The following is a 24772-nucleotide window of genomic DNA, read 5'->3' as shown; positions in this document are numbered from 1 at the left end:
ACCTTAGGTTATTTTAGACTTTAGGCTTTCATTCATGCATAACTTAATGTAAATTGATATTTAACTTCTCATAAACTTTGAAAGGCTAGGGTTTCAGAATCCACCAGCTTGTTTTTACCAGCAATGCTCCCTTTCTTTGAGAATTTTGACTGGAAACCTAATGGTTTCTCCACTCAGCTGCCCAATTTGCAAACTAAGTGAGACTTGAGAGGAGGATTCACCACACTTGCCATCTGCCTTCCTCCCCATCAGGGCATAAGGGGGAGACTCTAACCAGTGAGTAAGATTTGAGCAGCTGAAAGGGGACTGCCTTTCTAGTTCTTTGCATTTGTTGTTTCCATATTTTCAATAATAACTAGGCATTAAGGGTGTGCTTGCACTTTTATTTAGGCATTTTCTCGCTCAGATACTGTCAAAAAATAAAAACTCTCTTCTGGTTCAGTCTCTATTTGCAAAGATTTGCACTGCTTATTCTGAGCCTCAAACCTAGCCACCCATTGTCATAGGTTCTTTTTTTTTTTTTATTTGATCCATGGCAAGGCAGGACCTCTTTATAAAGCTATGTCCCTTTCTATACATGCTGACGATACTGTGATTCTCTGCTAATTTTAGTAATCATGTATTGAGCACATTCTGTGGTCTAGGATAACAGTACTCAAAATGTGGTCCAGTGGCCCTCAATTTCTTTCAACAGGTCTGTGAGGTCAAAACCTACTTTCATTTAATACTAAGTTGTTATCTGCCTTTTTCACTCTCATTCTCTCAGGAGTGTGCAGTAGAGTTTTCCTGATGTGTCATATAGCAACAGACTGAAGGAGAAAGCCAAGATGAAAATCCAGCTGCCCTGTAGTAAACCAGAAATTAAAGAGATTTGCAAAATTATAAAAGAATGCCACTTTTCTCACTAATTTTCTTATTTTAAAAAATGTAGTCATTTATGTTTACACTCCAGTGGGTTTAATATTGTTAGCTTTAAGTGAATTCCATATCTAGAAATTTTCTAAGTTTTAGTGTCTAACACAGTAATTATCTATAGAAATAACCCACATAAAGAAAAGCTCTTTGGGGTCCTTAATAATGTTTCAAAGTGTAAAGGATCCAAAAGTATGAGAACACTGTCCAAGGCATATTACACATCTTATCTTTATTCTTAAAAACGGCCTTAAAAGGGAAATATTATCCTTATTTCATAGAAAACAAAAAACTGAGGCATAGTATAGATAAAACCCTTGCCCAGAGTAGAACCATCAGATACCAAAAGGCCTTCGTTCCTCCTTGTGCTGTCCCTCTTGATGCTTTTAGTAAAATCTGCTTGTGTTTGGCTTACTTGCTTCTATGCCATTGTGTGGTAAGCCACTGAATGATAGAGAAGAGCCTAAAACCCAGGCCTCCCTCACCCCCAGAGTCCAGCACTTTGCACAGCTAATAGCAACCACTCTCTGAGTGTCTGGTCCTTTCACACCAAAGCCAGGCTGGGGTTGTGTGACTACAGCACAACTGCCTGGTTGTTCTCTTCCCTCTGCTCCCTCCATCTCTCTAGCCCAGTCAGCTCTATGCCACAGAAATCCTCACATCTGGGAAGTGGCTGTGGTTCAATCGATTGGGCTCCTGTCTACCATATGGGAGGCCCTGCCTGGGTTCACGTCCCAGGGCCTCCTTGTGAAGACAACCTGGCCTGCACAGAGAGCTGACTGCTTGTGCCTGCAAAGAGCTGGCACAGCAAGATGATGCAACAAAGGGAGACAGACACAGGAGAACACACAGTGAATGGACACAGAGAGCATACAGCAAGCAAGCCATGGGGGGGAGGCGGGGAATAAATAAATAAAAATAAAAAATAAATCTTAAAAAAGAAATCCTCATATCTAAGCTTTCCAGATTTTAGGGCATTAAGACCAACATAATGATAATGCAAATAAATATAAATGTGGCACTTGACAGAGCACTGTTGTGTTTATTTTCCCCAAAGAAAGGTTTAAAACATATCTACAATCTACCAGAGTACCAAAGAGTAGTAGTAACTAATTGCAATAAGTAATACTATTTTAATTTACAATGCTTCTTAAAATTGAATACATTCTGTTTTAAGAAAAGCAAAATCATTGTCTGACTCTTCGTTTGCAGAACATTTGTCAGATGCCAGCATGGGTCTGCAGCAGAGTACTCAGCCTGGCAAGGTGGAAGGGTGGCTTTGAATGTTGGTACTGTGCAGTACTCAGGCTTTCCTGGGCTTTCTATGATTAAACCATAGCCTCTTTGGCTTTGGTGCCAACTTATTTAAACTGTTTCCTTTTTCAGAGCATGTTGAAGCTTCTCAGAGAGGATCAGATAAAGGTCCTTGTACACTGGTATTCTCTGCATGTAAATATTCACTCAGTTCTGAATGAAAATTATCTCCTTATGAAGCAGACATTAATTGTCATGTATGTGTTCAAAGGGCCAATACTTTAGCAATATCTTGAGCCTTGTAGAATTATTCAATGAATGCCCAAGGAAATAGTTGTGGAGGACGATAGATGTGGACAAGGTAAAACAAAAGAAAACTCATGCAATTACCATATTATTCAAATTATCAGGTGGTATAAAACTATGAAGACAATACCATATAAGGGCTATGATTTGAATTCCCTAACATGTATATTTGGGCTTTACCCCCTTTTATTTGAAAACCCAAGTGTCTTACGTAAAAAAAATACCAAAGATTACCTTCTTTGTTTTGCAAGATACATTCTATTGCCTTTCCACATCCAGCCTTTACCCTTTTCCACCCTACTTTGTGCTCCAGAAGGTTTTCTTTGAACAGAGCTCTCTTGTGGGCTACCTTCTAAGTAGGTTCCACCAAAGAGAGGGACTGGCAGGAGGAATGAAATGTCAGGGTGATGATTCCCTTGGTCCCTTCCCACTGGCCATTGATTAGCAGTGACTGTTCTTTAAGAGGCCAAGGTTCCAGTCCAATGGCCATCTCTGCTCACTACGGCCACAGCTCTTTCCTGATCCCTCCACTTTCCCATTCATCCAAGGGGTGATCAGGGCTCTCAGATGTGCTGGCTCTGTGGTCTACACCAATCCTTTTTGGTTCCCTAAACCCTGCCACCACCTTTGTAAAATCATTAAACTCTTCTTAATTACCCTGCTTATTCCTTGCCAACACCCTGTCGAATACATTCATCCCCTTGATTTTTATTAGTTTCTTACCACCTTTGTACTATAGTATTTAGTTTATACCCTGTGATTTTGCACACAATTCTTTATAGACATTCTAAAACTCACATAATTGATTTCAGAGATTGCAAACTCTTTGAAGGAGGGGATCTTGTCTTCCATTTCTTCATATCCATCATTGGCTTGAGCAAAGTGATTTGTATCAACTGATGGATACATTTGTCATTTCTTTACTTTACTTGATGAGTTGCCATAATGGCAATGTTCAGGACTAGTAAAATTAATGTTATGAGTGCAAAACAGAAGGGTAAAAAAAGAATATTCCTTACCTGAAAATCAAGAGTAAATGCAATTTATCTAGAGAAAGCTGACTTAAGTAATAAATATGAAGAGTAAATAAATGCTTAATTGGTACTTAGATTTATTCAGCATTTATATAATGCCAGAACAACTGGTCAGTTAAGTATTACATAACTTTAAACAATTCAGTAGAAATATAACAAGGGGTGGTTTGGTGGCATAGTTGCAGCCCACATCTTAGATCATAAGCTATCAGCATTACCATTCAATATCCTGAGGGAAGTATATTCCAGCATTTTAATAACAGCTTTCCACGGAGCCAATGACTTATTATCATTTTGTGCTGGGGCAGGACATCCATTTTATTAGCATTTAATTAATAAGCTAGGAAGGCAGGACAAGATGGCATCAGAGTAAGAACACCATATCATCACGCCTACAAAAAAATGGCTGAGTGGGGACAAAATCCTGCCTGAATGAGCTGTTTTGGGAACCCACAAAGCAGGAGGCTGCTGGACATCGATGCAGACATAAGAAGAGTGATAGCTCAGGGTAAAACCGTGGGTTTCTGCTCCTCTCCCAGGGCAAGAAACCACGACTTTCCCTGAACAACGTGGGTCACACATCAGGAGGAGGAAAACCCCGAGAGTGGGAGGGTTCTGGTGAAGGGTGCAGAGGAGTCCTATGAGTACAGGTTCAATTGTCTGGAACCCCCTTTCAGAACTTTGAGGAGCATGTTAGTTGTACTAAGGAGAAACCAGGAAGAGGGGAGAAGCGAATCTGCCACAGCAGCACAATTTACCTACCTATGTGAGTTATGTCTGGGAGAAGGTGGAGCCAGGCAATTAACTAATCCTGTGCAACACACCTAAGGGAGGGAGTAGTAGGAAGTGTTTGGTAGAATTCCAAGAACACATTTAGAGTTCCTGGCAAGGTCTGGGTGCTCTCTCTCAAAGAGACTGAGAGTCATTATTTTCCATGGTGATTTGGTTCACCATAGTCTCATTTGAATTTCAGAGGGGAGCTCTCACATGAGCTTCCTGCTGCCCTGGAAGAGAGGGAAGTGAGAAAGGAAGAAAGGGGGAAGGGCAGATTCCCAATCAGCTTATTCAATTGCAAAGAGTCTATCCTGCCTCTGGAAGGGGATTTTCTTTAAGGAGCAAGTTGACCCTGAGGGAGGGTTTGTTTCAGAGGAGGAGTTTCAACCTTGAATATGTAAGAGCTCTGGCTCAGTTCAAAGCTCCTCTTAGAGTAGTGATCTACTGGGATACTTTGAGACAGGGAAAACATAGATAATATCCTTGTATTAGCTTCCCTTGAGTCTCTTATTTTCCCTAAATAAGAGCTTAAGACTGAAGTCTGGGTTTTTTTATTGTTTGGTTGACTCCTTGCTTGAAGACATGTTTTTTTGTTTTTTGTTTTTCTTGTCATCTTGTCTTTCCTTCCTCTTTATTATCTCCCCCCCCCCTTTTTTCTTTTTTCTTTTTTCCTTATTTTCAGTTATGTGCTGTCAGCTTGTTTATTCTTTGCTGTGCTTCCTCATCCTCAACCTCCTTTTTTCTGTGTGTATGCTACCTCATTTCCTTCCTACATCTTTCTACATTCCACCTTCTGTTGTTGCTCTTACATTCCCTTTCTTTGTTTAGGCCCCAATTTTTCTGGCTTTTTATTTCTAACATTCTATCCTGTTTTCTATCTTTTATTAACTCTTTATCTTATTGTCTTTTCTCTTTCCCTCTCTCCTGATCACACTACCTTTTTAATTAATACTATATTCTTCTCCATATTCAGTTTCCCATTTCATTGTAGGTACTCCACTTTCTTATTCCTATAACTATACACTGCTTACATGAGTTTAATATTTATTCTCCTAGGTCTTATACAGTTCTTCTGCTAACATTTACTACCAATACTACTATTATACTTTTTCTTTCCTTACCTCTTTTGCTTTTCCTGGCCCTAATCTTTTCCTTCAAGGTAACTTAGACAATCATAAGGTAACAGAATAAGAAGAACAAAGTGTCAAGGAGAAAAATTAACACACACAAAAACAGCACCTAAAAAAACCTGAGACTAGAGGGAAAAGCTAATCAACTGAACGAACCCATGAAGATAAAATGATGACCAGACAGCAACAAAAAAGTATAAATCAAACCAATAATCAGGAATACATGGCCCAGTCCAATGAACAAATTAAAAACCAGGAAGAGGAGCAGAACATCAAACAACTAATCAAAGGTCTCCAATCAAATATCATGGACCAACTTAACAAAGTGAAGGAAGAGATTAAGGATATTAAGAAATCACTAGGAGAGCATACTGAAGAAATTGTAAACATACAAAAAGACAATGGATATGATGGTGATGAATGGCACTATTCAAGAAATAAAAAATATACTCTCAGAAAATAACAGCATATTTCAAGAAGCAGATGAAAGAATTGGTGATGTGGAAGACAGTATATCTGAAAACAAACAGGTTGTAGAATTGATAGATAAAAAGATAGAAAAAATCCAGCAGAGATGTAGGGATTTCAATGACAATACAAAACACACAAACATACTCATTCTAGGCATCCCAGAAGGAGAAGAGAATGGAAAGGGGACAGAAGGGATGTTGGAGGAAATAATGGTTAAAAAATTCCCAAACCTACTGAAGGTGATGGATGTACATGTCCAGGAAGCACAGCACACCCCAAACAATAGAAATCCCAACAGGCCTACCCCAAGACATATACCTGTTAAAATAGCCAATGCTCAAGAAAAAGAGAAAATACTGAACACAGCAAGAGACAAGAGAACCATCACATACAAGGGAAGCTCAATAAGATGAAGTGCTGATTTCTCATCTGAAACCATGGATACAAGAAGGCAGTGGTATGACATAGTTAAGGTACTAAAAGAAAAAAATTTCCAGCTAAGAATACTCTATCCAGCAAAGATGGCATTCAAAAATGATGGAGAGTGCAAATTATTCACAGATAAACAGAAACTAAGAGTGTATGCAAGTAAGAAACCTGACCTTCAAGAAATACTAAAGGGAGTTTTGCAGGAGGAAAGAAAAAAACAGGAGAGAGAGAGTTGGAGGAGAGTGTAAGAACAACCAAAAGGACAAAAAGAGAAATAAAAACAACATATGACATACACAAATCCAAAAGAAAATATGGCTAATGTAATTCCTTGAGAGTAATAACACAGAATGTTAATGTTAATGGATTAAACTCACCTGTCAAGAGACACAGACTGGCAGAACAGATAAGGAAACATGACTCATCTATATGCTGTCCACAAGAAACCCACCTTATACTCAGGGATTCAAGGAGGTTGAAAGTGAATGGCAGGGAAGCGGACTTGGCCCAATGGATAGGGCATCTGTCTACCACATGGGAGGTCCACAGTTCAAACCCCGGGTCTCCTTGACCCATGTGGAGCTGGCCCACATGCAGCGCTGATGAGTGCAAGGAGTGCTGTGCCACACAGAGGTGTCCCCCACATAGGGGAGCTCCACGCACAAGGAGTGAGCCCCATAAGGAGAGCTGCCCAGTGTGAAAGAAAGTGCAGCCTGCCCAAGAATGGCACAGGACACACAGAGAGCTGACACAGCAAGATGACGCAAAAAAAAGAAACAGATTCCCATGCCACTGACAACAACAGAAGCAGACAAAGAACACACAGCAAATGAACACAGAGAGCAGACAATTTGGAGGGGGGGTGGGGGGAGAGAAATAAATAAAAACAAATAAATCTTAAAAAAAATAAAAAAAGAAAGTAAATGGCTGGAAAACAATCTTACAAGCAAACAATAACCAAAAAAAGGCAGGAGTAGCTATACTAATATCGGACAAAATAGACCTTAAATGCAAAACTATTTTGAGAGACAAGGATGGATACTTCATATTAGTAGAAGGGGTAATCTTTCAAGAAGAAAGAGCAATCATAAACATTTATGTACCTAATCAGGGCACCTCAAAATATGTGAGGCAAACACTGGAAAAACAAAGCAGAGGAATAGATGCCTCTACAATCATAGTGGGGGACTTTAATACACACCATTATCACCATTAGACAGACCATCTCAACAGAGAATCAATAAAGAAACAAAGATTTTGAATAGCATATTAGAGGATCTGCACCTAATAGACATATACAGAATACTACACCCAATTACAGCAGGTATACATTCTTCTTAAGTGCACATGGATCATTCTCCAAGATAGACCACATGCTAGGCCACAAATAAAGTCTCAATGAATTCAGAAAGATTGAAATCATACAAAATAATTTCTCTGACCACAGTAGAATGAAGCTGGAAATATGCAAGGGCCAGAGACCCAAATTAGGCACCAAGATATAGAAGTTAAGCAACACACTCTTAGACAAACAGTGGGTCAAGGAGGAAATCTCAAAAGAAATCAGTAACTACCTTGAAACTAATGAAAATCACAATACAACATATCAAAACTTATGGAATGCAGCAAAAGTTGTACTGAGAGGGAAATTCATAGCCATAAATTCATACACCAAAAAAAGAGCTAAAATCAAAGACCTTACAGCACACTTGGAGGAATTAGTAAAACAACAACAACAACAACAAACTAACCCCAAAGGAAGAAGAAAGAAAGAACAAAGATCAGAGCAGAATTAAATGAAATAGAAAATAAGAAAATACTAGAAAAAATTACCAAAACAAAGAGCTGATTCTTTGAGAAGATCAATAAAATCGACAAACCCTTAGCTAGACTAACAAAGAAAGAGAGAGAAGATGCAAATACACAAAATAAAAAAGTGGATATCACCACTGACCCCACAGAAATAAAGACTATCATAAGAGGATACTTTGAAAACTATATGCCAACAAGAAGGACAATTTAGAGGAAATGGACAAATTCCTAGAAACACATAAGCAGCCTACATTGATGAAAGAAGAAAATGAGGATCTAAACAAACCAATCCCAAGTAAAGAGATAGAAACAGTCATTAAAAACCTCCCAACTAAGAAGAGCCCTGGGCCAGACAGATTCACAAGTGAATTCTATAAAACATTCCAGAAAGAACTAACACCAATCTTGCTTAAACCCTTCCAAAAAATCAAAATAGAAGGAACATTGCCTAACTCATTCTATAATGCCAACATTACCCTAATATCAAAGCTGAACAAAGACACCACAAGAAAGGAAAACTACAGACCAATCTCTCTAATGAACCTAGATGCTAAAATCCTCAATAAAATACTTGCTAATCATATTTAACAACACATCAAATGAATTATACACCATGACCAAGTGGGTTTCATCCATGGTATGCAAGGATGCTTCAACATAAGATAATCAATTAATGTAAACATCACATAAACAGATCAAAGAAAAAAAAATCACATGATCATATCTATAGATGCAGAAAAAGCATTTGACAAAATACAGCACCCTTTGATAAAAACACTGCAAAAGATAGGAATAGAAAGAAACTTTGTGAACATGATCAAGGGTATATATGAAAAATCCACAGCTAACATCATGTACAAGGGTGAAATCCTAAAATCTTTCCCTCTAAGATCAGGAATGAGACAAAGATGCCCACTATCAACTCTCTTATTTAACATTGCATTAGAAGTACTTGCTCGAGTACTGAGGCAAGAAACAGATTTAAAAGGCATCCAATTTGGAAAAGAAGAAGTCAAAACTTCACTATTTGCAGATGATATGAACCTGTACATAGAAAGCCCTGAGAATATACAACAAAGCTTCTAGAACTTATAAATGAGTTCAGTAAATTTGCAGATTATAAGATCAATGCACAAAAAACAGTAGCATTTCTGTACACCAATAATGAGCAATCCAAGGAGGAAATCAAGAAAAAAATAACATTTACAATAGTAAATAAAAAAAAAAACACCTAGGAATAAATTTAACTAAAGATGTAAAAGACTTATGCACAGAAAACTGCACAACCTTGTTATAGGAAGTCAAAGAAGACTTAAATAAATGGAAGTATATTCCCTGTTCATGGATAGGAAGAATAAATATCATTAATATGTCTATCCTACCAAAACTGATCTACAGATTTAATGCAAATCCCAATAAAAATCAACACAGCATTTTTTAATGAACTTGAAAAACTATGAAATTTATTTGGAAGGGAAAGAGGCCCCAAATAGCCAAAGACATATTGAAAAAGAAAAAGAAAATCAGAGGAATCACACTACCTGACTTTAAAACATACCACAAAGCAATAGTGGTCAAAACAGCATGGTATTAAAAAAAACAAAAACAAAAAAAAAAAAACAGCATGGTATTGGCACAAGGATAGACACACTGACCAATGGAACCAAATTGAGAGTTTGGATATAGAGCCTCGCATATATAGTCATCTGATATTGGACAAGCCCACCAAGCCCACCCAACTGGGAGAGAATGGCCTCTTCAACAAATTGTGTTTGGAGAACTGTATATCCATATGCAAAAGACTGAGAGAGGATTACCATCTCACACTTTATACAAAAATAAATTGAAGATGGATTAAAGATCTAAGTATAAGAGCCAAGACCATAAAGACCTTGGAAGACAATATAGGAAAGCATCTACAGGACTTTATAATAGGAAATGGCTTCATGAACTTCACATCCAAAGCACAAGCAGTGAAAGAAAAAATAGATAAATGGGACCTCCTCAAAATTAAAGCCTTTTGCACCTCAAAGGAGTTTGTCAAGAAAATTAAAAGACAGTCTACCCAATGGGAAAAAATATTTGGTAACCATATATCTGATAGGAGCCTAATAGCCAACATATATAAAGAGATTCTTTATCTCAAAAATTAAACAACAAATAACCCATTCAAAAAATGGGCAAGAGATTTGAACAGATGCTTCTCCAAAGAAGAAATACGAATGGTTAAAAAGCACATGAAAAGATGCTCAACATCACTAGCTATTAGGGAAAGGAAAATTAAAATACAATGAGATACTATCTTACACCCATTAGACTGGTGGCTATTAAAAAAACAGAGGATCACAAGCATTGGAAAGAATGCAGAACAGGAAACCTCATCCACTGCTGGTGGCAATGTAGAAGGATCCAGCCATTCTGGAGGACAGTTTGGCAGTTCCTCAATAAACTAACAAGAGATTTGCCATAAGACCCACCAATTCCACTACTGGGTATATACCCAGAAGAACTGAAAAGAAGGACACAAACTGATATATGCACACCAATGTTCATAGTGGCATTATTCACTATTGCTAAAAGTTGGAATTAACCCAAATACCCATCAACAGATGAATGGATAAACAAAATGTGGTATATACACACAATGGAATACTACTTAGCTATAAGAAGGAATATCGTACTAACACACGGGATAATATGGATGAATCTTGAGGACTTTATGTTGAGTGAAGTAAGCCAGACACTGAAGGACAAATAATACACGACCTCTCTGGTATGAATTAAGCAAATCAAGCTGTCTCAGAGAACTAGAAACTGGATGATGGACTTACAGGAAAAGGGGGGGCGGTAGGGAGAGGAAGGTTGTGAGCTGATGCCTACATGGAGGTAGGCAGTTGTAGGTAGTTGTGCAGTGAAGGGATAAGACGGGGCATAGGGATGCTACTGGGTGGGGCTTTGCAGGCTTGAAGGTAGCTAGGTTTGGGAGGATGGACCAGAAGATCCATGGAATTTGGGGGAGGGTTTGGGGTGAGTGGATGAACACGGGAGAGTGTCAGGTACATGGTTGAAACTATAATGTTGAGAAAACTCTTTAGAAAATACAGTAAGGAAGGGTTAATTGTTTGGGGTGTTTGATGGGGGGGGGATCTGGGGCAGGCTTCTAGGGAGTGTGTGAGTGCTCATCTTGTCATTGTGTTACATCAGTGGGTGGAGACACATACAATGCGTAGGAAAGTGTTGTACCCCCATCCTGGGGTGGAATGATGTTCTCAAACAAAGGAGAGGGTGTCTCTTAAGAGCATGTGTGGCTCCCAATGGGGGAGGACAGACTAGAGTGTCAAGCCCTCAGCATTGTTTTAAGTATCTTTGAATCTTGTCCTTCAAGCAATGAAACTTGGTTGTCACTGAGGACCCTGAGGGGGAGAAAGGAAGAGAATGGATGGAAGTGGGGGTAACCAGGGGGCAATGGAAGTGTCTCACAAGTTCATGCAATGATGGATGTAAGCCATGTTAAATTTCACCAACAATTTATAAGCATAGAGTAAAAAAGTAAGCCATAAAGTAAACCATAATGTAAGCAATAATTTAGAAAACTGTATAGTCTAAAATATAAACCGTAAGGTAAGCCATAATGGTACCATGGTTAGTAGCTATATTTCAATATCTGTACTCAGCTGCAGCAAATATAACATCCACATGGAAAAAGATCATTGCTGGGGAAATGGGAAAAGGGTTTGATGTTGGGTATATGGGAATCCCCTATACTGTATATGTAACTTTACTGTGATCTAAAGCACAAACCTGTCAATACTATTTCATTTTCCTACTAATTGAATTTGGCAATATATTGGGCTTCATTCTTGAAGAAGTTTTGGATCACAGAGGGGTTCAACTATGGCAGGGCAGAAGCACTGGTGTGGTTGTTATTGACGGGGGATGCATGGGTGGGAGGGAGTTCTCCAGGGCATGCATATAGGGTATATATATGTTTGGACGTTCATTGGGCATTGTCATAGTGGATAGAATTACACATGCCAACTGAGGGAGTGCTGAGTTCCCATCCTGGGGAGCTCTGTTGCATTCCCCAGTGGAAAAGTAACAATCCCCCAAGTGCAAGGACAAAGACCAGTGAAGAAGGATGGTCCAATGAGGAGCCCTTGACACTGATACTATTCTTAGGAGCCTGTGTGCTTGACATTTCAGCTAGGCCTAGAACTGCAGAGTACCTAAGAGTTACCTCCTGAGAGCCTCCATGTTGTCACATATGGCCACTCTCTAGGCCAAACTCAGCATGTAACTGCATTATCGTCCCCCAGTGTGGGACATGACTCTGGGGATTAGCCTCCCTGGCACCAAGGGATTACTACCATCACCAGCTGGTGATGCATCTAGAAAAATACCTGGAATAAAAGGGGGAAAGGGCAAAGACAAATGAGTTTATATGGTTAAGAGATTTCAAAATAAATCAGGAAGTCATCAGAGGGGGTCGCACTTACTCACATCTCAGCAGGATCCCAGGGACAGTCAAAGTAGATATAAGCACAGGTACTGGTGCTCCTGAGGGCTACAGAGACATATAGGTTCTATGGTAATGACAGCTGGCTCTTCAGTTCATTGTCTTGCCAGTGGGCCCTGCTTTGGAATTTATACTCCTGATTGTGACAGAGTTGGACTCAGATGTGACCTCTCTACACATGCCCCTTCTGCCACTTTTACTGAACCTGTGATTGGTGCTGGGGTTTGTTTATGCTCAGGAGACTTGAATCTCTGGACTGTCCATATGCCAACTGGGCCCTGAGCCTCAGCAGAGCTGCAACTCCTACTGTCCAGTTTGTTGGATGTACCCAGGTCAGCTGTTGGGGAGGTGAGAATGGTTAACCACCACACCAGGGAACTGAGAGTGTCTACAACTGCAAGCAGGAGAATCGCATCCGTCAGCCATGTGGGATCTAAGCCCCTTCTCGATTTAGAGGTGGAGTGGACATCACTGGCCTAAGGTCCAAGATGGAGGAATACAATATGGATTGGAGTGGACTTGCTGGTATTCTACTATAGAACTATTGTGACTCTAGCAATGGAAGAAATTGTATCGTTGATATGGAATCAGTTTCCATGGGAGTTGCTGAGGGCTGGGAGAGGGAGGAAGAGGTGTAATATGGGGCATTTTGGGACTTGGACTTGTCCTGGATGATACTGCAGGGACAGATGCAGAGCATTGTTTATCCTGTAATAACCCACTGGATGGACTGGGAGAGAGTGCGAATGACAGTGTAAACTATAATCCATGCACTGTGGCAGGGCTCCAGGGTGTATTCACCAAATGCAATGAATGTTCCTCACTGATGAAAGGGGATATTGATTTGGGAGGAGCTGGGGAGGGGGAGGGGGATATATGGGAACCTCTTATATTTGTTAACATAATGTTTTGTGTGATCTATCTTTTAAAAAAAAGATTTAAAAATATCCATATTAAAATAAATAAATAAACAAGCTGTTCCAATTTGCCTGCTCTGTGTAGTTGATGTCTATTTAAATGCACAGATGGCTCAAAATAGCACAAACACTTCAACAATACAAACTGATTACACTTGGCAATATTAAAATTTGTCAATAGCTGGTTGCTGAAAAGAAGCAAGGTGTCCTCAAGATATTTCACCTTGTTGCTATGCTTGTATATTTTATACCACGTCAGGACACTAAAATTAAAGTCTTTCATATAATTGTCTCTCTACATTAGAACTGGAAACTTATGGTCCAAAAATTCAATTTGCAGTTCTAATGAATATGGGGAGTATAGATAGATAAGGTAAGTATTGGTAAAATGCAGGATATGGAGAGAAATAATGGCTTATTTACTGAGCACTTACTATGTACTAGGTACTATACCAAGAACTTTATAAATAAATATCATTTCATTTAATCTTTACAATAAGACTCAAAGGAAAGTATTATTATTATCCCCAGTTTACAGATAAAAAAAAGAGGCACAGAAAAGCTAATTAATTTGCCCAAAGTTACAATAGCCAAGAATCTTAGAACAAGGATTTGAATCCAAGAAGACTGACTTCTGAACTTATTCTTACTCACAAAAGCAACATGTGTTGTTGCCATATTAGGGGAATTTAGATCCCCTCAGTAGACCTAGGAATCCAGGAAATATCCTGAGACCACAGAGTGAAATACTTATCCCCAAGGGATACATACTAATGATCCTGAGTCTCAAAGACAACTTGGCTTATTTTTCATTGCTTTTTTTTTTCAGTTCTCCTAAAGTAAGTAAATATGTAACACATGTTAGAGGATTTCCATTAAGATATTTCATTTGTTTAAAACTTTGGCAATTTAAGCTTTAATTATCTGGAACATCATTTATGCATAATCCCCATTCTCACTACCAAAGGCAGTATTCTGATTTTTAGAAAGTTTGAGAGCTTTATCCTTGGGATATAAGTCCTTGTGAGAACTAGCTGACTGGAATGAAGAAAGATTCAAATCGGGCAGATCCAAGGTAGTGAGTAGGGGACCAGCAGGCTTCAATACTCCTCCAGAAGCTGCAGGAAGAAAGGTAGGCTTGTGGGGTCTAGGGCCAGTAGGAAAGGGGAGACCCAGCCAGGCACTGGGGGAGTGGTGGGTGATGGGGCAATCAGGGAAGCGTAGGGGTGTCCAAATGGGCATGAGAGGAGTAACTGACAGCAGGGCAATCCAGCTGGTGAGGGGGCACCTAGCCGGTCACTGGAGACTTGAGAGGGAGGCCTGTTTGTTTTTATTTCAATGTTCTTTTTCTATCTCTTCTCCTCTTCCTTTTTTTCCCCTTTCTTCCTTCTCCTCTTTCCCTTTTTCCTTAATTTCTTTTTATCTTTTCTTTTTCCTCTCTTCTTTTTTATTTTTTGTTTTTGTAAATTATTTCCTTTCTTCTCTCTTTTTTCTTTTTTTTCTTTTTTAGTTAAACACAGGTAATTCTAAAGATTTAGAATAAGAAGAACCCAACTGTCAAAGAAGACCCTTAGCAAAAACCAAACAAAAATAAAACCTTAGGCAAGAGAGAGAAACTGATCAACAGAATAAACCCATCAAGATAAACAGTTGCCTGGATATCAGCAAAAAAATTATAAATGTATTTTGGAAGATAAAGCCCAGTAAAATGAACAAATTAAAAAGTAGGAGTAGACCCAAAATGTAGAACTAATCAAAGATGTCCTGTCATGGTTAGGCTAATGTGCCAACTTGGCCAGATAAGGGTTCCCAGCTATTTGGTCAAGCAAGCCCTGGGCTAATTATAATGCAAGGACATTTCATGGACTTTAATCATCAGTGAGTTGATTACATCTAGGCTGACTACATCTACAATCAACTGAGGAGATGGCCTTCAGCAATGAGTGACATTTTATCCAATCACTTGAAGGCCTTAAAAGGGGAAGTGATTTCAGCACTCAAAGAATTCCCATTTCCACTTCAGACAGCCAGAGTCTCTTGGGGAACTCATTTAGGACCTTCATTGGAGCTCCTGACAGGCAGCCTGCCCTATGGAATTTGGACTCATGCATCCTCACAGTCATGTGAGACAATTTCATAAAATCTCAGACTATTTTACAGTTATCTTCTATTGGTTCTGTTTCCCTAGAGAACCCTGACTAATAGATGTCTGAACAAATATCCGAAAACAATTCAAGGAGATGAGGGAAGAGATAAAAGAAGGATGCAAATCTGGATGGAATATCATGACACAATTTGTCCATTTTTGCCTCAAATATTTCTGGAAAAAATTAATCATTGATTATTAGTTTCTTTCTAATTTCTTTTTAAAATCAGGAGCAATAATGTTCTTTATTACTCCAAAGACAGTGGAAAAAGCTATGTGATGATGGGGGAATAATTTAGCCTCTCTGGGTCTTGGTTTCCTCATCTTTAAAAGACAAATATTAATAACAACATTTCAAGGTCATTATATGCATTAGAAATAAAATATGCACAGTGACACTCGAAAGTATCAGTTACAGAGGAGTAGAGCAAATTTGACTATGGAAAAAAACTCCAAAGCCAGATGGCTGCCCTCAGATCTTCTAACTACTTGTTAGTTGTGTGACCTGCAGCAAGTAACTCACATTCTCTGTGCCTCTATGTCCTCACCTGTAAGCTGGAAGTAAGTACAGAATCTATCCAATAGGATTTTTGTGAGGATTGGAGGACTTAACTGCCTACAAAGCAAGTACAGCTGTGCCTGACACAGGCTTTGTTTTTTGAATTTGTTTTTGTTTTTTTTTAATTGAATCCATTTCCTTTCTTTTACAGATTCGAAAATTGATGCCAAGAGAGGTTAAATCCATTTTCCCCAAGGTGACACAGAGGGGCCTGGAATTCACTCTCCTCAATGCCACTTCTTCTCTATCCCACTCTCTTGACACATCTTCTCTATTTGATGTGCCTACATGCTCTCACTGTAAGGTCCTCTTCCTACCTCTTACTAGTTCTAACAGCTTTTCGTCACCTGATGTGTCCTTCCCTTCAACATGCAGGTAAAGCGTTCTATAAAAGCAGAGGTAATTTGCTGTGTAGCTGATTGAAGATTAAGCTCCAACCAAGTGGGTCCCAGCAATGTATGCACATGTTCATTTACTTTTGCAGAACTAAGATCTACTTGTATATTTTTCCATAAAGAGGGCCTCCCAGCTGTAAAAGCTTCAGGCCTCAAATGCCTAACTTCACTCCTGATCAAATGGAGGGCACAATGTGAGGCAAATCAGGATTTGATCAACAAACAGTCTCTGTGGAACTACAGGGTAAAAAAGTCATTTTCTCTCTCTGTCTCCCTCTCTCCTTTCAAAAGACAAAACTTCAAATGAAAGGCTCCTTCTTATCCTCCAGGTCTCAGCTCATTTAACTCAAATAAACCCTCCTTGATCCCCTGGCTAAGGTAGATTTCCCCTCCCCTGTTGTTTTTCCTTTCTCAGAGCACTCCATTTCCACACAGCACTCATTACAATTTTTTTTCTGTGTGTATGTGTGTATTTATTTGCAATCCTAAATCCCCTCACAGTGTCTGACACGTAGTAAAAACTTAAATGTTGCTTGAGTGAATGGGTGAATGAATAAATGAACAAAAATCTCCTCTTTGTCAGTTCTCAGCTTAAATACAGATTCCCCCAGGAAGCATTCTCAGAATTCCCAAGACTGGGCTAGGCATCTTCCCTGTGTCCCGGGTGCTCAGCCCTCCTGGGGCATTTATCACAGCAGATGGAACTTGCTCTTCACTTGTCTCCCTCTTTACCAGATGGTTAGCTCCTTAGAGACACCCTGCATCTTTTGCAGTATAACCTAACAGAGTGCCTGGCACATAGTAGGCACCCAGCAAGCATTTGATTCAATTAAATTACTTAAGTACAGTCTGAAGGTGGGTGCACTATTTTTAGAAAAGAAGAAAATGAACATTTATTGTGCGCCTGTCTAGTGCCAAGTATTGCACTAACTATATATAGGTGTTTTTTATAGCAAATACTTAGTAACTAAGGATTAGGTATTATTTTCTCCATTTTCATAAGTGGGTAAATAGAAGTGCAGAGAACTTAAGGCTTGAGGAACCACAGCTAATGAGAGTCAGGGTCAGTATTTAAACCCTTGATCACTGTATTCCAAAAACCCTGTTTGAGCCCTTTGGCAGAATACACTTATTGATGCACGTGAGGATACTTTCTCCCATGTTTGTTTTCCTTTCTTCCCACTTAGCTGGTGAGCTCTATTAGGCCAGGAATAAAATCCTTACCATCCTTCACAGTTTGTCAATGATGAGAGGAGTAGTTTAAGCACAGCAGGAGCTGCTGGTATAGGCTGCTTGACAAAGTGAATGTTTTCATGTATCTTGACATTTCGCACATAGTATCAGCTTCTCTCAAGAGTGAAACTAAATCTTGCCTTTCTCAATCTCTCAGGAAAAGCAGATGCTGCTAGAAGAAATGCGATGGGGAGAAAAGAGCATAAAAATAAACAGCACCGGGAATGGTCTCAGCAGCTGTCACCAGCTTTGGAAGGCTCTTAAGGGGCTTGCCTGTGCAGAAAATGTTTCTTCCTTATAGAAAGACTAGAGGATTTAAACATGACCCTGAAATCAAGGGGTAGGTGACTAGGCTAAATGAGCACCAAATGGGAAGATTATAGTCAGGATTATTTTCCTGTAGGTATTTATTTCCTTTTATTCAGACTCTTCCCTCCATGTACTCCTCTTCATATGCATGTTCTCAGCAGTGGAAACAGGAATTCCAGAAATATGTATGAAAAAGTTAGTTGAATGTGCTCCAGTCCCTCTTCCTCTGCATAGCTTTGTGTTTTAAACACAAAACAGAGAACGCACAAACTGCTCATTATGGCAGATCATAAGTTTCAAGCAAAACAACTGATTTATTTATGTAACTAGAAATAAATTCTTAGAACAGGTAGTGAGGGAATACTGAAAGATATTAAGCAACAACTCAGTGTGGAAAATGTACTTGCTAGGGACTAAGATATTTGTGATTTAATATCTGCTTCCCTGAAGATCTCAGACAAATCAGTCGATCTCTCTGGCCTCATTTATACCAACAGCCAAGTGCACAGGCTTTGAACTTAGTGCTAGGTTTGGATTCCAGGTATGACCTGGGGCAAATCACCCTATCTTTCTGAGTCTCAGTGTCCACCTCTATAAAATAAGGCTAATAATATTATCCCTTGCTGGCGTTTTGCAAGAAATAAATTTTAAAATGCATATAAGCATAAAGTGCTTATCACAGCACCTGTTAAGTAGTAAGGGCTCAAAATAAACATTGGTATTATTAACAGGATCATCAAGTGAGAGCATTGGACCATTAGACCTTTTCCTAATCCCGTTTTCTAATCCAATGTTCTAAGTCTCCAAAACTTAGACCCAGAAATGTGTTGAGAGTGAGTGAAATCACAGCACCTTGAGTGGAATCAGTAACAGAGGCTGCTCCCTGTGCTATGAGAAACTGCCTCCTTCCTGCTCAGCCTCTGCTGGGGAAGCAGGGCTTCTAAACATCAGGGTTTACTCATCCATCTCCTTCATTAGATTCTGTCTTTGTATATGGATGCTTTATGTAACACAGAATCCTCTTTGATTGCACAAGGACCAGCAAGCACCCTCCTGGTGAGTGGATAGCACTTTTGTGAAAAGGATAGGTGCTCATTCTTGAAACTGGTCAACTCGGAGTAAGAGCACAAGGTGCTGCAAGTGGAGCTCTCTGACTTGACGTAGCCCCATGTGACCCATGTGGCGCCCATGTCCAGTGCACAACTTGCATTTCTATATATATGGAAGCCCTGCGCTTGGAGCATGTTGAGGATGACTTTCCTATTAACTCAGCATAGGCAGAGCTTGTTAAAGATGAAAGGAGGGAAAGGGAAGGAAAGAAGGATATAGGAAGAGGAAAGACAAGGAGTGGTGAAGGGTGAGGATGGGAAAAAGAGAACACAAAACTGGTAAATAACCTGCTCTAATATTTAACCTCATGATCACAAAGAGAGAGACTCAAGGGTTTTCTGCAAGAGCTGGCACTTTTGGGGATCTTCTTAACTGTGTTTACTTGGGCTTTGGAAACCTATGCTACATGAGTTTACTCCCACTGCCCAAGGAACTCCAGTTGAGTTATACCTGCTAGAGACAGGTGTTTCTTTACAATCACTAAACAGCTTAGTAAGAGGGCTTTAATGGAATCCTCAGGCCTAGCCTGAGCCTTTGAGTTCTCCAAGCCTGACTCTGATCTAATGTAATAAAGAGAAGAATGAATTTAAAGGCAGCTTTGTCTAAGAACTGAACCTGGATCACTCACCCATGCAGAAGGAAGGAGCTCCCATTCACGAACTCTTCCGACTGTTATGTGCCATGTACCCTATCCTAATGGAAATGAACCTGTTTGATGTGCTATCCCCTAGAACATTGATACATCAATATTAAAATGACAATCCCTCCTGTCCCTTTTAAACCTATATTCTCTAGTTAAGCTGTGTTTTGATTAGCTGAGCCTTCCATTATTTTGAGTCAATCATGATTTTTAGACTTTAACAACATAGACCCAATTGGAGAAGGAGATCTGTGTACTTTCTTTAAGCAAAGGAAATTGCTATTTATTCAGGGGAATCACACTGTCAGGCTGGCTATCTACACAGTATAATTTTAATAATTGTCAGCCCTCCTTTGGTTTACAAAGCTCTGTTGTGAGCTTTGTTGTTCTTATACCAGTAATCTGGAGTATCTAGTAATGGATGCGAAACTATTTTTAATCTTCTCCATGGGCAAAAATCCACTCTACATACCCTTTCTCAAGGCCTAATTGTTTTGTAAATTAGAAGCAAAAATATCATAGACATTGACTGTAAAATTTTTCTGTAATTTAAGTGAAAAAAACCACAGTACATTTCTCTCCAATGTATCCATAATAGCAGTAAACAGTCACAAAAAAAGAACCAACCCAAATATTTGGAGTCTTCAAAAAGTTGGAAGTTAGTGATTTGAGTACTATAAAAATGATAATAAATAAAAGTGTAATAAAAATGATAATGTAGTAAATGATAGAGAAATTCATTCATATACAAAAGGAAGATAAAATTTGTAACTAAGTAAAAATGAACAATGTTACTTTTCTTAAAAAGTTTATTCCAAGGTAGTAATGAACTTCCACAAAGAGGAGATGTAACATGTCCATGAAAAGAATTCAATGTTTCTAATAGTTGTTAAAATGTTCTACTAGAATGTAGACTTGAAAATCCAATAATCCAGTTTGCTGAATTATGAAACGACTATGAAGAACATGAGAAAAACAAGCCATCAAGTAGAGAAACAGGGCAGTCTTTCCACCAGTCTCTTTCTCCATGACATATTTGATCTACTACTTAAATTTGGTCACAAGTTTTATTTTTCTATGTCTGGTGTATTCCACTGGCAACCAGGTATGAGATTTATCAATTGTTACAACACAGCACTTACTTTCAAAGCTTCCTTGATACAGGAGAAATCAGACTGGCCCAGCTAGCAGGAGACCTGGATTTTAAGCTTTACTCTGGCATTAACTCTAAATTAAGGTCAAATCAGGGAGGTGTTTGTGGCTGAAGTTAGTGGACAACCATCTACCACATGGGAGACCCCAGGTTTGATTCCCGGAGCCTCCTGGTGAAGGCAAGCTGGCCTGCACCGACGTGGAGAGCTGATGGCAGGCAGCAAGTACAAACAACAAGGAGATGGGGTAGAATAAATAAATGAAATAAAATAAGTAAGTCTTTAAAAAAAAATTTTAAAAGGCTGTTATTTGAAAAAAAAAAAAAAAAGGTCAAATCCCTTAATCTTTCAATACTTTGGTTTCCTGACCTGCAAGCAATTATATATATATATATATATAAATTATATATATATATATATATATATACACACACACATGTGTAGTTTAAAATTAATAGAGTGATCCAAATTGTATCAATATCTGCAAACTGTCTTAGTAAAGGGACCTGTGCATTAGACTAATCCATGATGGTTTTCATTACTTTGAAAATATTTGCTTATATTGTTTTGAACTACATAACAGTTTAAGATGATTGTGGACATCTTAATGAATTAGTTACACATTAAGTGTATAGTGAAGCAAATGTGGCTCAAGTGATAGGGCATCCACCTACCATATAGGAGGGCCCGGATTCAATTTCTGGGGCCTCCTGGTGAAAAAGAAGAAAAAGCATGCCTGCATGGTGAGCCAAGTGCCCATGCAGTAAGCCAGTGCCCACACAAGTGAGTTACACAGCAAGATGATGACACAACAAAAGGGAGATGAAGGGGCGAGTCAAGATGAAGAGCAGTAGAAACCAGAATCTGAGGTGGCACCAGTGACAGGGACCCTCTCTCCATATCAGAGGTCCTTAGAATTGAATCCCAGTGAATCCTAGAGATCACACAGTGAATGTACACAGACAGCAAAAACAGCAGGGTGTGGGGAGGGGAGGGGGAAAAAAAGTTAAGTTATAAACTGACGGACAGGGAGGCAGACGTGGCTCAACTGATGGAGCTTCTACCTGCCATGTGGCGGGTCCAGGGTTCAATACCATGGACCTCCTGGCCCATGTGGTGGGCTGGCGCACACACAGTGCTGCCACGCACAGGGAGTGCCGTGCCACACAGGGGTGTCCCCGCTTAGGTGTGCCCCACCTGCAGGGAGTGCACCCCACAAGGAGAGCAGCCCCATGTGAGAGGAGTGCAGCCCAGCAGGGAGTGGCGCTGCCCACATGGAGAGCTGGTGCAGCAGGACAACAGGGCGAAGGAGAGACACAGTTTCCTAGTGCTGCCTGACAATGTGAGCAGATGCAGAGGAGCATGCAGCAGGTGGATGCCAAGAGCAGACAATGGGGGCAGGGAGGGAGGGAAAAAGAAAAAAAAAAACAAAAACTGAAGGACAAATATTGCATGACCTCACTAATATGACCCAAACCTATTGAACAGACTGGAAAATAGGTTATTAGGAGATAGAAAGGGAGTAGAGTGTGGTGAGCCAATGCTCAATATGGGCAAAACCCATGATAAAGTGGTAGGGGGTGGTTTGGCAGTAGTGGGGGTGATGGTGGTGCAGGGTCAGCAGTGCTGGAATGTGGGTGTGAGCAGGGTAGGAGAGTTGGGGTTGGACTATCTATGGAACTGGGGAGAGAACTGGAAGAAGGAACAGGTGAACTCTGAGGATTTGTAGGAGGTGTCTGGTTGAAACTACAATGGTGGGAGTGTTTTGGGGTTGTTGTTGTTTTTTGGGTTTTTTTTGGCATCTGTGGCAGGGGAAGGTCACTGGTACAGGGCATTGGGGGGGATATGTTTGGGAAGGGGTGCACCTGGGGCACACTTCTATAGAAAATGATTTATCTTGTCATGGGGTATTGTCTTGGTGGGTGGAAACCCACACAATAAACAAGAAAATATTGAACTCCCATCCTGGGAAGTCCTGCTATGTCCTTGACTAGAGGGGTGGGAACTTCTCAGGTACATAAGCAGTGCCTAATAAAAGAAAACAGACCACTGTCAAGCCCTCAATATCAATTCATGTAACTATATGTAACTATGACCCTTGTTCTTCAAAAATTGAAACTTAGTGGTCGCTATAGGTTCAAAGGGGAGAGGAAGTAAAGAATGGGTAGAACAAGGAGCATTTGGGGGGCATTGGAATTGTTCAGCATGATCTTGCAATGGTGGATACAGGTCATTATACATTTGTCAGAACCTATAAAAATGTATGGTACAGAATGTAAACCATAATGTAAACCATTGACCATGGTTAGTAGCAATGCTTTGATATTTGTTCATCAATTGTAATATATAAACCATATTCATGTAGTGTAATATTGGTAGGGGGGGATTTGGGGGGGCTATGTAGGAATCCCCTACATTTTCTATGTGACTTTTCTTTTACCTAACCTTCTTGGAAAATAAAGTGGAAAAAAAAAAGATACTGGGGGAACATACAGAAGAAACTGTCAATATACAAAAAAGATAACAAATAGATCTTACAGTGACGAAAGGTAAAATGCAAAAAAAAAATTTTCTTAATTTTCTTATATTATTATTTTTTGGCTTTGTTTTTAGGGAATTTTTGGATTGCCAATTGCAGAAGGGTTGCAGTGGTGGCAAGGGAGGATCACTGGTGCAGGGGGTTTGTGGTAGGAACAAGTGTGGGGACAGGTGCACATGTTTCTATGGAATATGAATGTGTTCATATGATCATGCAGTATTGTCTCAGTGGGTGAAGACCTACACAATGACTGACAGAATATTGAATTCCCATTCTGGGGAGTTCTGCTACATTCTGTCAGAGAGGTAAGAATCTCTAGAGAACATGGGCAGCGCCAGTGAAGGAGGACAGACTAAAACACCAGGCCCTTGATATTGATGCTTGCACTTGTGAACCTTGTTCTTAAGAAACTTAGTGTAGTAATATATAGTGCCTAAGAGTTACCTCCTGAAAGCCTCCTTGTTGCTCAAACATGACCTCTCACCAAGCCAAACTCAGCATGTAGATTTACTGCCTTCCCCCTGGCATGGGACATGACTCCCAGTGTTAGTAGCATGCATCAATATGTGTTCACTCAATTGTGACAAATGTGCCACACAAATAAAAGATGTTGTTAATGGGGGTAAGTGTGGGAGGGGGAGAGGTTGGGGTATAGGGGATTCCCCTATATTTTCGATGTAACATTATATAATCTAAAGCTTCTTTAAAAATAAAGGGAAAAACATCTTCAAAAAAAAAAGATAAATGTATAAAAATATTATAAGCTGGGAAACAAAGGTAATTGTTTGGTTATTAAAACAATGAGGAAAGCAAATGTGGATCAAGCAATTGAGCTCCTCTCTACCATAAAGGTTGTCCAGGGTTTGATGTCCAGGGCCTCCTGGTGAAGGCAAGCTGTGGCAAGTTGGTCCATGCAGAATGCTGGCCTGCCCAGACTACTGACCCATGCAGGAGTGCTGGCCCACACAGGAGTGCTGGCTCATGCAGAGAGCTGGTACAGCAAGATGACACAAGAAAAAGAGACCAGAGGAGAGACAATAAGAGATGCAGCAGACCAGACAGCTGAGGTGGCACAAGAGAATGATTGCCTCTCTCCCACTCCAGAAGGTCCTAGGATCAGTCCCTGGAGCTGCCT

The 24772-nt window shown here is 39.7% G+C and overlaps 1 protein-coding gene and 1 pseudogene across 3 annotated transcripts in view; both read right to left on the bottom strand.

Moving 5' to 3' along the window:
- Positions 1–24772, bottom strand: part of RAB3C (RAB3C, member RAS oncogene family) — a 297703-nt gene that overhangs the window by 247237 nt on the left and 25694 nt on the right. The window lies entirely within an intron of this gene.
- LOC139439811 (putative GRINL1B complex locus protein 2) overlaps positions 1–24772 on the bottom strand; it is a 97509-nt pseudogene that overhangs the window by 72378 nt on the left and 359 nt on the right.

Source organism: Dasypus novemcinctus, chromosome 2 (genome assembly GCF_030445035.2).
Source record: "Dasypus novemcinctus isolate mDasNov1 chromosome 2, mDasNov1.1.hap2, whole genome shotgun sequence".
Taxonomy (NCBI): Eukaryota; Metazoa; Chordata; class Mammalia; order Cingulata; family Dasypodidae; genus Dasypus; species Dasypus novemcinctus.
The sequence above is the reverse complement of the archived record's forward strand: the minus strand, read 5'-3'. Positions and strand labels throughout refer to the sequence as shown.